This window comes from Magnolia sinica, chromosome 8 (genome assembly GCF_029962835.1).
Source record: "Magnolia sinica isolate HGM2019 chromosome 8, MsV1, whole genome shotgun sequence".
NCBI classification, from domain to species: domain Eukaryota; kingdom Viridiplantae; phylum Streptophyta; class Magnoliopsida; order Magnoliales; family Magnoliaceae; genus Magnolia; species Magnolia sinica.
In genome coordinates, this window is record NC_080580.1 from 54,426,624 (window position 1) to 54,441,243 (window position 14,620).

Consider the following 14,620-nt stretch of genomic DNA (forward strand, 5'->3'; position numbering starts at 1 on the left):
TAACCATGGTACCACGATCCTTAAGACTCGTGAACCGGGTATGGTGGTATGGGACACCGTGTTCATGCTATCGGCTACGCTGGGGTGAGGAGCCTCCCCGTAGTGACTGCGAGCACATCTTGTAACTTGCCTTTCGTATGTGTTTAACTAGGAGTGACGAACCTAGATGGATCCAAAACATAGGAGTAGGACCACTGCGGTTGTCTGATGCCTAATGTTCGATTTGGGTCAATTAAAAAAAGGGAGGTACCCTAGCTTCCCAAACTTGCTGTGTGAATGAGTATAATTAATCACTTGGCTAACATGACCATGCATCACACTACATTAGTTAGGATGTGGCAAAAAGGCATTGGAGTTGCACGTTTGACGAAGTCTTGTCATATGCGAAATAGGCTATCGGAGTCGCGTGTTGAGGGAGCATTGGTGGGTGAGGGCATGCATCATTGCTTACACTCCATTCCTACATTAAAAAGAATAGTTAGAAAGTGATTGTTATAATTGCCTTATCATTACTTCTTTGATTGACTTGATAACATGTGTAAATTTTGCCTTATAGAACCACTAAGTTGATCACTCACTCCTAATCTAGGATGGTGTTTTAAAACACCAACCAGACGCTGATTTAGATGCAGGTACAGATGACGTCTATGCTCTAGAGCAGGACTTCTTGGATGAGGAGGAGGAATTCTCCTACTTCCAACTTTCGGGCGAGTCGATGTAGACCACGTACCATTACGTAGGGATCACTCGGCATCTGGGCTTAGTTAAACACATTTACATTTTCACATTTTGTTCATTTTGAAATTATACATGTATATATTGAACTCGGTTATGTACTCATACTTTGGAAGAAATTTTGTGAAACATCTGCATGCTTATGAAGACATGTTTTAGAATTTCGCACTAGCTTAGTGTCATTAAATCTAAAGTATGATGTGTTGTTTAGTAGAATCCCATGCATTCTTAATTCATGAATATGAAAGAAATCTGAATATCATCATCCACAAGACATAAGTGATGTTCAGAATCTCAGGAGTAGAGCTTTGCTCGACCCTCAAAATTTAGGGCGTTACAAGTTGGTATCAAAGCATGAATTGGATTAAACTGGACCTGGGTTAATAGGTTAACATGATGCAGTCTGACGTACTCTGACTTAGGATGGGAGTGATGGAATTTAGAGATGATATTAGAATCCCAAGGTTCCATCGATAAATAAGACCGAGCACTGTAGCTTCTGAGCGACTTAGATCATGAGTAGCGACCTAAGTCGCCTCTGGGCTGTCAGTTGACGGATATGAGTCATCATTTGATGAATTTTGAACCTGAGATGGATCTAAAAGATGTGGATAAATACTCATTGGACCACGATAAGTGGACTCGACTGACCCGGGGGCCAAGCCAATGGATTTGTGGGGCCCAGGGGTTCCCACAGATAGAGAATCACGACCCAAGAGGGGTGGCCACCGCCGGAAAGGCCAGTGGGACGCGGCGGCGCTACTCGATCAGTGGCGCACCGCCAAAAGCTCCAGGGGAGCATGGCAGCCTTGCTGTATCGGCGGCGCATCGTCGCTGTTTCCAGCAGGGTGCGACAGCACCGCTAGATCGACAGCGCGCCGTTGCTAGCCCGAGCATGTGGGCCCCTCCCACATGTGGGGGTCCACTTAAACGGCCCTACCACCCCTCCTTTCCTCATTTCGACCCATTTCCATCCCTTTCCAACCTATCTCCTTTAAAAATGTCACCTTCCACCACTTTATTCTTTAAATCTTTCTTTCAATTTAGACACAAATCCTAAAGCTCAAAGGATGAAGAACTATAATTAAATTAAAATTTATTATAAATAGTAAAAATATAAATAAAATGGACTTTTGACTATTAAACTTATGAAATTTCATAAACTAACTAGGTTATTTGGATAGAGCAGCTTCTCCTACCCAAAATCATATATGGCACGTCGAGTAACTCATTCTGGATTGATAAATACACTTGTTTAAAAAATTGAGTGGCAGAACCACCATCAGGACCACCAGAGGGCCATGACGGCACCGCTGGATCGGCGGCGCATCGCCGCTGGCTCCAGATAGTGGCGGTGCACCGCCGAATTTCTGTGATTTTTTGTATTTTTTAACTAACTTCAAAAAGTCATATCTCCCTCAATATAACTCCGATTTAGGTGATTCAAAAACTAGATTAAAGCTTGATAAGTCTAGTTTTATATAAAAATAAATAAAAATTAAAATAAAAAATTTAATATAGTTAAATCTAGGATGCTTTGACAAATGTCCAACTTCTAGAATTTTAATAATTTTTCTACAACTCCAAATGAATTAAATTTTGTGGGATGACTTTAAACTTAATGATAAACCACCATAAAAATTTTAAAAATATTTCATTAACTGAAAATATGGAAAATGTTACAAGGAATAAAGACATTATAGAATCATATAGAAAATCGCTGGTCTTGGACAACTAGTACTTCCTAAATTTTTATAATTTTTATGGAACTTCAAATGAAATGAAATTTTATGAAATAAAAGTAAGCTTAACATTGGATTACTATAAAATTATAAAAATAATATGGTAACTAAAGGTGAAAAATATGTTATAAATAATAGAAGGGTTGAAACCAAAAATTTCTACAACTTCGAATTGCCAATAGACTAGTCCTATCTTTTCATATTAAAGTTTGGTATTTGGTGTCCATTTAGAAATTATTTATAATCATACTAGGAATCATCCTGTGGTTAAATTTGATTATACATACATATATATATATATATATATATATATATATATACATACATGTATTTTGTTTAAGTTGTTTTTGTGCAATTAAATTAGGATCCTTGAGTAGGATTAAGTTTCATAGTTTAATACTCCGTAAGATCATGTTAGAGGTGGACTACAGTAAAATGGTATAAGTTTTTATTTATTTATTTATTTAAATTCTCTTGTGAATTCAAGGGTCATACCACATCAAGGAGATGTCCCTCCTCTTTCCTTTTCCGTGACCTTATGTTGCTAACATTTCAAACCTCTGAAATATTTTAGAATTCTCAAATTTTCCTTCCCTCTTGAAGTTAATGAAACCGAAGTGCAGTCTACTCATAACCCACTAGTCATAAGATCGAAATGGTGATATACATATAAAATTTTATACTATTAGAAACCTTTTTAGGAAAATCTCTGACCATAGGCATATTAAGATATTTATGAACCCTTACCATTGACATAAATTAAAATAAGGACTCTCTTAGACCAAGACCCAAAGGATCAACCGCCAGCCCCCGCATGCTATTTTAGCCCCTCCTTTATGATCCGTGGCACGGTGCAACCATACAATTGACCTCCTGCATCCCAAAATAGGCCGCCTCAACAGCTTATGACAGCGCCGCCTAATCACTTGCAACAAGCTCGCGTACATGCAGTCACTACCGAAGCAACTGAATCAGCAGTTACAGTACTGCTAGCATTTGAAGTCACGGCCCACGTCCAAGGTACACCTATATTCCTTTTAGTGGACACCGGGTCCACTGTTTCTATGGCAGCATGCTCTGCAGTCAAGCGATTAGGGTTGGACACTACCCCTATGATTGGGGTGAGAGTCATCATCGCAGTAGGAACCTTTTTAGATGCCACTAAACTCTGTAAGAGTTGCCCGATAGACTTAGAAAGCAGAGTGGTGCACATTGACTTAATTGTAACAAAGATTTATCATTACGACGTCATCCTTGGCATGGATTAACTCACTGAAATGAAGGCGAAGATTGATTGTGAGACCAGTTTGGTGACAGCCCATGAGCCCGAGGGCACGACCTTCACCTTCCCAGTTCAGGTCAGTTGTCCTTTCTGCATCCGTTGTTATGCTTTCCTATTAGAGAATTATGATGGTTTGTCACTTGAGGACATGCCAGTGGTTCAAGATTTCACAGACGTGTTTAGAACGATCCCTGGACTACCTCCTCAGCGCGAGATCGACTTTACCATCGACCTTGTGCTAGACGTGACACCTATCTCATTACCGACGTACCGCATGCCTCCATGTGAAATGGAGGAATTAAGGAAATAAATCAATGATTTATTGGACTCAGGTTTTATACAGCCGAACATATCTCCTTGGGGAGCACTCATGTTATTTGTGAAAAAGAAGGATGGATCGTTGCGATTATGTATAGATTATCGCAAACTAAATCACGTTACAGTAAAGAACAAGTATCCTCTACCCAAGATAGATGACCTTTTTGACCAATTGAAGGGAGCTCAGTACTTCTCTAAGATAGACTTACAGTCCAGTTATCATCAGTTGCGCGTCAGGAATGAAGACGTGTAGAAAATAACTTTCAGGACTAGCTTCGGGCACTACGAATTCCTCGTGATGCCGTTTGGACTTACAAATGCATCGGTTGTATTGATGGATCTCATGGACCGGGTGTTTCAGCTGTATCTTTACCGATTCGTCATTGTATTTATAGACGACATTTTGATATACTCAAAGAGTTGGAAAGATCATGAAGAAACCTGCGAGCAGTTCGTGATACTCTTAGGCAAAAACAGTTGTTTGCACTATACCGAAAATGTAACTTCTGAAAGGAAGATGTCAAGTTTTTGGGCACATAATTTCCAAGGAAGGAATTGCCGTGGACCTCACCAAGGTGACCATGGTACAGGACTAGGAGCAGCTCGGCTTAGTTACAGAAGTGAGGACTTTCCTCGAACTTGCCGGCTATTATCGCCGATTCATTAAAGATTTCTCCAAGATAGCCCGACCGTTGTCTCAACTTACTTAAAAAGATCTTAAGTTTGCTTGGAATGAGAAAGCAGAGGCAACATTTCAAGAATTAAAGGACAAGCTGACGTCTGCGTCCATGCTCATGCTGCCAGAGCAAGGGGTCAAATATACTATTTACACCGATGCTTCTCGAGTGGTTTGGGGTGTGAACTTATGCAGAAGGATAAGGTGATCGCCTATGCCTCACGACAGTTGAGGAAACACGAAGAAAATTACCCCACTCACGACCTGGAGTTGGTGACAGTCATTTTCGCATTAAAGTTTTGGAGATATTACCACTACAGAGAGGAGTTTGAGCTATTTTGTGGCTATAAGAACCTTAAGTACATCTTTACACAGAGGAACTTGAATATGAGGCAACAACGTTGGAATGAGACTTTGAAAGACTTCAAGTTTGAAGTCTCCTACCATCCTAGCAAGGCCAACCTTGTGGTCGATGCGTTGAGTTGCAAGAAAACTATAGAATTTGCAGCCCCACTGATGGTAGGAGAGTGGAATATGGAGTTTGTGCGAGATTTCGAACAGAGGCTGATAGTAGAGGAGCCATTCAAGAGTGTCACGCACTTCCATGTATAACCACTTATTAATGACCGAATCATTGTGGCTCAGAAAGAAGATGAGCTATTGTTGAAGACGAGAGAGCGCACAAGCGAAGGTGAAGAATCCGATTGGAGGGTTGACTTAGATGGAGATTTACGGTATCGTGGCCGCCTATGCGTCCCGAACATTCACGACTGGAGGAGAGAAGTTCTAGAGGCCGCACACAGTTCAAAGTTGGCGATGCATCTGGGTAGTACAAAAATGTATCGGGATGTAAAGCATTCGTACTGGTGAGACAACATGAAGGCCCAAATAGCAGACTTTATATCCCGATGCCTCACGTGTCAGCAAGTCAAGGCTGAGTACTGCCGACCCCCTAGTTTACTTCAGCCTATACCCATAGCCAAGTGGAAGTGGGATTTCATATCTATGGATTTCATTTCTAGGTTACCAAAGACGAGAAAGGGGCAGGACTCCATTTGGGTGATTGTGGACCGGTTGACAAAGTTAGGTTATTTCCTCTCGATTCAAGTTTCTAATTCGGTAGATGACCTGGCTAAGCTATACATTAAGGAGATAGTACGACTGCATGGGGTTCCTCTAGAGATTGTGTTAGACTGAGACACATGATTCACGTCTATGTTCTGGACTCGAATACAAGAGGCAATGGGGGTGAAACTAAAGTTTAGTACCGCATTCCACCCACAGACCGATGGGTGGATGGAACAGGTAAATTAGATACTCGAGGACATGTTACGAGCATGCGTACTTGACTTCAAGGACAGTTAGGATAACGGTCTCTCTTGTGCCAAATTTGTCTATAACAACAGTTTCCAAGCAAGCATTGGCATGGCTCCTTACGAAGCCTTGTATGGACGCCCATGTCGGGCTCCGCATTGTTGGGCAAAAGTTGGCGAGAAGAGCTTGTTTGGCCCAGATCTGGTTCAAGCGACCTCAGAAAAGATCGATATTATCAGGCGTCAACTCCTTATGGCCCAGACTAGGAAAAAGAGTTACGCTGATACGAGATGGAGACAATTGGAATTTGAAGTTGGGGACCATGTATTCTTTAAAGTTTTTCCAATGAAGGGAGTACTTCATTTTGGCAGGAAAGGAAAGCTCACACCGAGGTTCATTGGGCCTTTCCAGATTTTAGACCTAGTGGGTGTGGTGGCATACTTTCGCACCTTGCCCACACCACTCACAGGCGTACATAACGTGTTTCATGTGTCAATGCTGAAGAAATATGTTCCTAACCCCACTCATATTATTAGGTGGGAGTAAGTACAACTGAGGGAAGACACCACCTATGTATTGTGGCCCACACGTGTTCTAGATAGGAAAGAGAAAGTACTGCGTAGCAAGGTCATCCCACTCATGAAAGTGTTATGGACACACCACACCGAGGAGGAGATTACCTGGGAAAAGGAAGCTGAAGTCCGTAGGAACTACCCACAAATCCTTGAGGAGTATGAAAAGGTACAAATTTTGGAGAAATTTTTTTCTTTAAGGGGGGTAAATTATAACATCCTGGAAAAATCCATACAAAGACCCAAGTACAACCTCAGGCAGAACAACCCAAGGACCGCATCCTGTCGTATAATTTAGGTAGGATTTAGTTAAGTACTAAATAATCGGTGGATTAAGCTTGGGCCACCATTTTCACAAATGGGAAGGTCTAGAACTAAGAATATCACTAGTTCAATATCATCCTAAGACCTAGAAGAAATTCCAAGGGCCTGTCGCTCTCGGGAATATATTGAAACTCTGTAACGGACCTAGACCGCACGTCGAGGGTCCAATCACCGTGAAATTATAGGAAGATGTCCATCTTGCTGGGCTTGACAACCATCACAGGAATCAAGCCCAGATAGCGTCCAAAAATGCCCAACTTGAGCCATGAGTTAAGTGCATGGGAAACGTGAATATCCTTAGAAAATGAACTAAAACTTAAGTGAATTGGGCAATTCACTCTTATGCAAAGTTGAGGATTTCTGACAGTTGGTTTGTGACCAAACTTCACACATAGAGAAAGAAAATTTTCCTGCACATATCCATATAACCGTGGCCCCGATTGGACACGTATGTTCATTGATCTGACACGGGCTCTCCATGGTCGATCGGCTTATCCGATCGCACCGAAATCGTAACCTAGCTTGGATCCATTGTTAGGGAGTGTACCCCGTGATGTAGATGAGTAGTGGACATCCCTAAGAGCCCTGTTCACCCTCAGGGTATAAACAATGTATAAGGTGGCCTTGGGGCCATTTACACCATATATGGGGCTGTAAATAGCTCTCATTTCACCCCCTCTCTCCCGTATACAAATTTCACAAACCCTAGAGGGAGAGAGAGGAGAAAAGAGAAAATAGAGAAGAGGAAGTTTGGGAGATCGCTGCAGGAGATCATCTCCCGTAAATCCACATGCCTAATCACCGTCCCTTTGCGCTACCAAACTTCTTTCAGCTACAATTTCGGGTAAGAAATACCAACCCTAATGTTGAGGTAGAGCTCTTGAATAGTTTTTTGTCAACCTAGCTAACTAGTTTCATCATTTAGGTGCCCGGCATTTTATTTTTGGAAACGTAGAATTTGGACTGAGTCCGAGTCAAGCGTACTAACGAAAGGTGCGGACTATAAACGCTTAGGTTACAATTTATCAATGTTTTCATCACAGCTAATGATTTATGCTTATCAGGATTGCTACTGTATTATCTTAAATATGTTGATTTTTATATGAGATATGCCTATGAACTGTGATAGGTAAATGATGCAACCTATGTGTTTGTTGAAATGTTTAAATGGGAAATAGAGTATGATTAGTGCTTGCTATGATTACTAATCTAGGATTCATCATTTTCATATGCATATGGATTTCTTTATATAAAGAATTGATAAAACATATGTTGTAACTAACGTAGTCTATGTGTTTGATAAATTGTCTAAATGAGAGATGATTTGTATTTACTAAGAGTATTAAGGTAGGATTCTTAATTGTCTTATGCATATGCATATTTTCCTATATGAAATCAATTGTTAAAATGCAAGTTGTATTTAATATGGCCTATGTGTTTGTTGAAATGCCCAAATGATAAATCTACTTAGATTGTTTATTGAATGTCGGGATAGATATTACACGAGGTTGTTAGCAGCATTTGGATAGGATTGGGGCTACAAACATAGTCCCGACAATCCGTAAACATTTATGTTTGGGTGATCGAATTAGTCTTACCACCTTGGATAAACTTGATGAATGCGAGTCGTACGACGACTGCCGACAGTGGTTAGGCCGCGAGGGGCTCTTATGCGCTCCATGTCAATTAAGTCAACGTGTGCCCATACCAATCGAGCCTGCCTAATGAGCCGGTTGACTTATTGTGTGTTTACCATGTATGGACGCGACTGCTTGAATCTAAGGTACCGCTTACCAATGTAAAGATCCACCTCTAACCATGGTACCATGATCCTTAAGACTCATGAGCTGGGCGTGGTGGTATAGGATACCATGTTTATGCTGTGGGCCTACGCTGGGGTGACGAGCCTCCCCGTAGTGATAATGAGCACAACATCTTGTAACTTGCCTTTTGTATGTGTTTAACTAGGAGTGACGAACCTAGATGGATCCAGAACATAGGAGTAGGACCACTGCGGTTGTCTAATGCCTAATGTTCGATTTGGGTCAATGTAAAAAAAGGGAGGTACCCTATCTTCCCAAAATTGATGTGTGAATGAGCATAATTAATCACTTGGCTAACATGACCATGCATCACACTACATTAGTTAGGATGTGGCAAAAAGGCATTGGAGTTGCATGTTTGTGGAAGTGTTGTCATCTGCGAAATAGGCTGTTGGAGTCGCGTGTTGAGGGAGCATTGGTGGGTGAGGGCATGCGTCATTGCTTAGACTCCATTCCTGCATTAAAAATAATAGTTAGGAAGTGATTGTTATGATTGCCTTATCATTACTCCTTTGATTGACTTCATAACATGTGTAACTTTTACCTTATAGAACCACTGAGTTGATCACTCACTCCCAATCTAGGATGGTGTTTTAAAACACCAACTAGACGTTGATTTAGATGCAGGTATAGACGACGTCCATGCTTTGGAGCAGGACTTCTTAGATGAGGAGGAGGAATTCTCCTACTTCCAAATCTCGGGAGGGTCGATGTAGACCACGTACCATTACGCAGGGATTACTGGGCATCTGGGCTTAGTTGAACACATTTACATTTCCACATTTTGTTCATTTTAAAATTATACATGTATATATTGAACTTGGTTACGTACTCATACTTTGGAAGAAATTTTGTGAAACATCTGCATACTTACATAGACATGTTTTAGAATTCCACACTAGCTTAGTTTCATTAAATCCGGAGTATGATGTGTTGTTTAGTATAATCCCATGTATGCTTAATTCAGGAATATGAAAGAAATCTGAATATCATCATCCACAAGACATAAGTGATGTTCGGAATCTCGGGACTAGAGCTTTGCTCGACCCTCGAAATTCAGGGTGTTACACCTCACCAGGCGGCATGACCACATTACAATGCAAAGTTAGGGTGGTCATCAAGTAAGCAAATGGGATATAGCTGTGGTCTAGGTGAAGATGAAATTAAATAATAATGTAACAGATCAAAGAAGGAAGACAAATAGGAATACCCGACACAACGGAGTGAATAATATGAACCATAAATGATGTCAATTCAGCTTTGTTGCCAGATCGGAGATAGACATTTGAAATAAAAATGTGATGCAAAACCTATATTTGGGCAACATTTGGTTGGCCCGGAGCGCATTTTCCGCACTCCATTCCGAGTCCATGTTACATAATTTGCAGGTTAGTGTATGCTCTTCCGACTTAGATAACCTTTCGGCTAAGGTCGGTATTAGAATACTATCATCACTTACATTAACATCAAGTAAGCTCGAAATTAAGTAACGATCGAATTTAAATGATCCTTCTCTAAAGATAATTGTGAAGGTCAATTCGTCAAGAGATACATCGCTAATGCAAGCGAACATCCCTTACGCAATGGAGCGGTATGCTGGTCAGCCTCAATTCAAGATGTTCTCCCAACCTACAGTGGTAAGGAGGGGAAGAATCTAAAATTGAGCAAGGTGATTTGAATTGACCGACTGCTCAACAATAACCTTGAGATAATGAAGATCTCGCACATACTCGAGATCCTCTTCGGGAGGACGAAGGGTTCGCACCCTAATAAGAGTGGATCGAGAAGAGGAAGCTCTAGTAGCTTTCTTCTTAGCTCTTCCTTCCATTGCAAGATAAAAAGAAAGAAATGAAAGAAAAGAAATAAGGATTTCAAACCTAACAAATTTTTAACTAGGAATCCTTAGAAACCACTCGAAAAGCTCAAATCAATCCAAGAATCTAGCAATATGTGATCCAAAGAACCTTAATATGAAAGGAAATAAAAAATGGAGTACTTACCAAGCACTAATCGAAGATGGGTTTGATGGGTCGGAAAGGGGGCTGATGGAGAAGAAAAGAAAATGAGAGAAAAAGTGATTTTCTTACTCATAAATGGCTCCCAACCGTGCAACTCGACTGGTCGAGTACATGCTCGACCCGTTGAGCCACGACTGGTAGAGGACGTGCTCGACCGGTCGTGCAAGCATAAAAAAATTCAAATATTATTCAAAATTATTTGTAAAAAAATAAAACATGCAAACATGATAAACTCAGTTAGAATTGCAGATACCAATATCCATTTTTAATTTAGAAAACCTATTTATGTCAAGTGGTTTAGTAAATATATACGTAAGTTGATTTTCTGTTTGAACGTATTCCAATGAAATGATTTTATCTTCTACTAATTCCCAAATATAATAATACCGAATGTCAATATGTTTGGTACGGGAATGGTGGATGGGATTTTTAGAAATATTAATTGTGCTAGAGTTATCATAATACAATATCATTGTATCTTGCGCAATACCATAATCATTGAGCATTCTTTTCATCCACACAAGCTGGGTACAAGCATTTTTAGCTGCAATATATTCAGCCTCAGCTGTGGATAATGATACAAAATTCTGTTTCTTACTGTGCTAGGAAACTAAACAATTCCCAACATAAAAAAATCCACCACTGGTAGATTTTCTATCATCTATGTTCCTAGCTCAGTCAGCATCCGTATATCCAGCTAATCGAACATTAGTATCATGTGGATACTAGAGGCCTAGATTAGCCATACTTGCGACATATCTAATAATACGCTTGACAACAATAAGATGAGATTCCTTATGATCTGATTGATATCTGGCATAGATACCTACACTGAATGTTATATCAGGTCGGCTCGTAGTTAAGTATAGCAAACTACCCATCATACTACGATATAATTGAGGATCTATACTATTGTATCCTTTGAAAGCTTAAGAGTTGTACTCATAGGAGTATCGAATTTTTTGTCATTCTCAAATCTAAATTTCTTAACCAGGTTTAAAGCATACTTGGTTTGAGAAATGAAGATACCGTCTTCTAATTGTTTAACTTGTAAACCTAGAAAGTAGTTCAATTCTCCCACCATACTCATTTCGAACTTGGATTTAATCAAATCTACAAACTCAATGGACAGTATGTGTTCATTGAATTTTTTAACAAAAAGGTTTTATCAACACTCCCCATAATAAAATTATGACTTAGTAAGAACTTAGTTAATTTCTCATACCATGCCCTGGGAGCTTGTTTCAAACCATAAAGTGCCTTTTTAAGGTAATACACATGATTAGAGTGTTTAGGGTCCTCAAAACCCTTGTTCAACATAAACCTTTTCATGTAGATCACGATTTAGAAATGCACTTTTAACATCCATTTGATAGACCTTAAACTTTTTGAAACGTGTAATGGATATGAATAATCTGATGGATTCAAGACGAGCTACTGGGGCAAAGGTTTCATCATAATCAACTCCTATCTGAGTGTACCCTTGTACAACCAGTATAGCCTTGTTTCTTATTATATTCCCTAACTCATCAGATTTATTTTTGAAAATCCACTTGGTTCCAATTATATGTTTATCAGACGGTCTTGGAACTAAATACCATACATCATTCCTAACAAATTGGTTTAGTTCATCTTACATGACAACTATCCAATTTTCATCAGTGAGTGCCTCTTTTACATTGGCTGGTTCAATTTGGGAAGTAAAACACACATAATTACATATGTTTTCTAGTTATTTTCGAGTACGCACACCAGTGAGAGGGTTACCTAGTATTTGATCAGTAAGATGGTCTTTAACTGATCGTAGTTTAGTATTGATTTGACAAGATGAGAAGTTAATTTTATCTATTACAGTGACTTCATCATCTTCTGAACTAGATGTTGGTGTGTTCAAGTGATCATCAATAATAACATTTATAGACTCATGAATAACACCAGTTCTCTTATTAAGAACACGGTATGCTCGACTATTCAGAGCATAACCTAGGAATATCCCTTCATCACTCTTAATATCGAACTTCCCTAAATTTTTCCAGTCTCGTAAAATGTAGCACTAACTTCCAAAAATCTGAAAGTATTTAACTATAGGTTCTTATTAAACCACAATTTATAAGCCGTTTTATCTTTAGATTTTCTAATGTAAACATGGTTTATGATAAAAAATGCAGTATTAACAGCTTCGGCCCATAAATTTTTAGGTAACTTCATACTATTTAACATTACATTGGCCATTTCTTATAGCACTCTGTTTTTCCTTTCAACAACCTCATTTTGTTGAGGCGTCTTAGGAGCAGAAAACTCATGAGATATACCATGATCGATACATAACTTCTCAAAATTACTATTTTCGAATTCCGATCCATGATTACTTTGGATCTTAACAACATTCATTTCTTTTTCAGTCTGAATATGCTTGTAACTTCATCAAGAGTTTCAGATTTTTCTCTCATGAATGCAACCCAAGTAAACTTGGTAAAGTCATCCACAATTACCAAGAAATACTTCTTATCACCTCTACTCTTTGTTCTGGTTGGTCCAACAAGATCCATGTGGAGAAGTTCAAGAGGTTTGGATGTGGCAGAGGAGTTCACTTTCTTGTGACTACTCCTTGTTTGTTTTCCAATCTGACATTTGCCACATATTTTATCCATTTTCTTCTAATTGGGTAGACCTCTAACAAGATCGGCTTTGCTCAATCTATACAAATTTTAGTAGTTCACATGTCCAAGGCGTTTGTGCCATAATTCGTTATCATTGGTTTGGACTGTGTAACAAGATAATTTAGATCAGTAAGATTCATTCACGATATAGCTATTCTCAGATGTTATACGACCATTTAATATCACATAACTTTTCTCATTTAAGATCTCTCACCCTTGATTTGTAAATTTAACACTATGCTTGTTATCGTAGATTTGAGATATGCTCAAAAGATTGTGCTTAAATCCTTCTACAAATAAAACATTTTCAAAAGGAGGATAGTTAGAAATATGAATCGTACCTTGGTCAATTATTTTTTAGTTGCGTCCATCACCAAAAGTGACCGAGCCATCAGTCATTTCTTTGTAGTTGGTGAACAAATCTCTGTCACTTGTCATGTGTCCTGAGCAACCACTGTTTAGGTACCACTTTGATTGACTCGAAGCCTTGAAGGTGGTGTGGGCAACTAGACAAGTAACCTTAGGAACCCATTTCATTGTAGTTTTGGGTTTTGGAGTACTGTTGGTTTTTCTTCACTTGAAATTATTATTAACTCTCACATTAGAGTTAGATTTGAGAAGCTCCTTGAGTAAGTCCACAAATTTTTTAGCTAAAGGATTATAGCATTGTTTTCTAAAGCTGACATTTTTAGAGTTTTTTTTATTATTATATTTCAAGCCCTTTTCTTTTGAGTTAGAGGATTCTCCTTTGACAAATGTAGGAGATGCACTCTTATTTTTCAGAGGCATGTATTTGTCATAGCCCAGACCCGATCTGTCTCCACATGTTCTAGATGCGGTTAGTAACTTTTCAAGTTTAGGGTCTCCCTGGGCATACCTCCATGTATCCTTTGAACTCAATAGGGAAGAAACTTCACATTTTAGTTTCTCATTTTCTGTTCTTAATTTTTCAAGTTTAGATGTTTTAAAATTCAAATCACATTTTGCTTTTTCAAAATAATCAGAAATAAGAGATTTTTCTAAAATAGAATTTTCAAATTCCTCTTTTAATTTTAAAATTTTCTCTTTTTAAAGTTTTAGCTTGACAACAATCTTACAACTCTCCCTATATAGGGCATTATAGGCATCCTAAAGATCATCTTCATTATCATTTTCA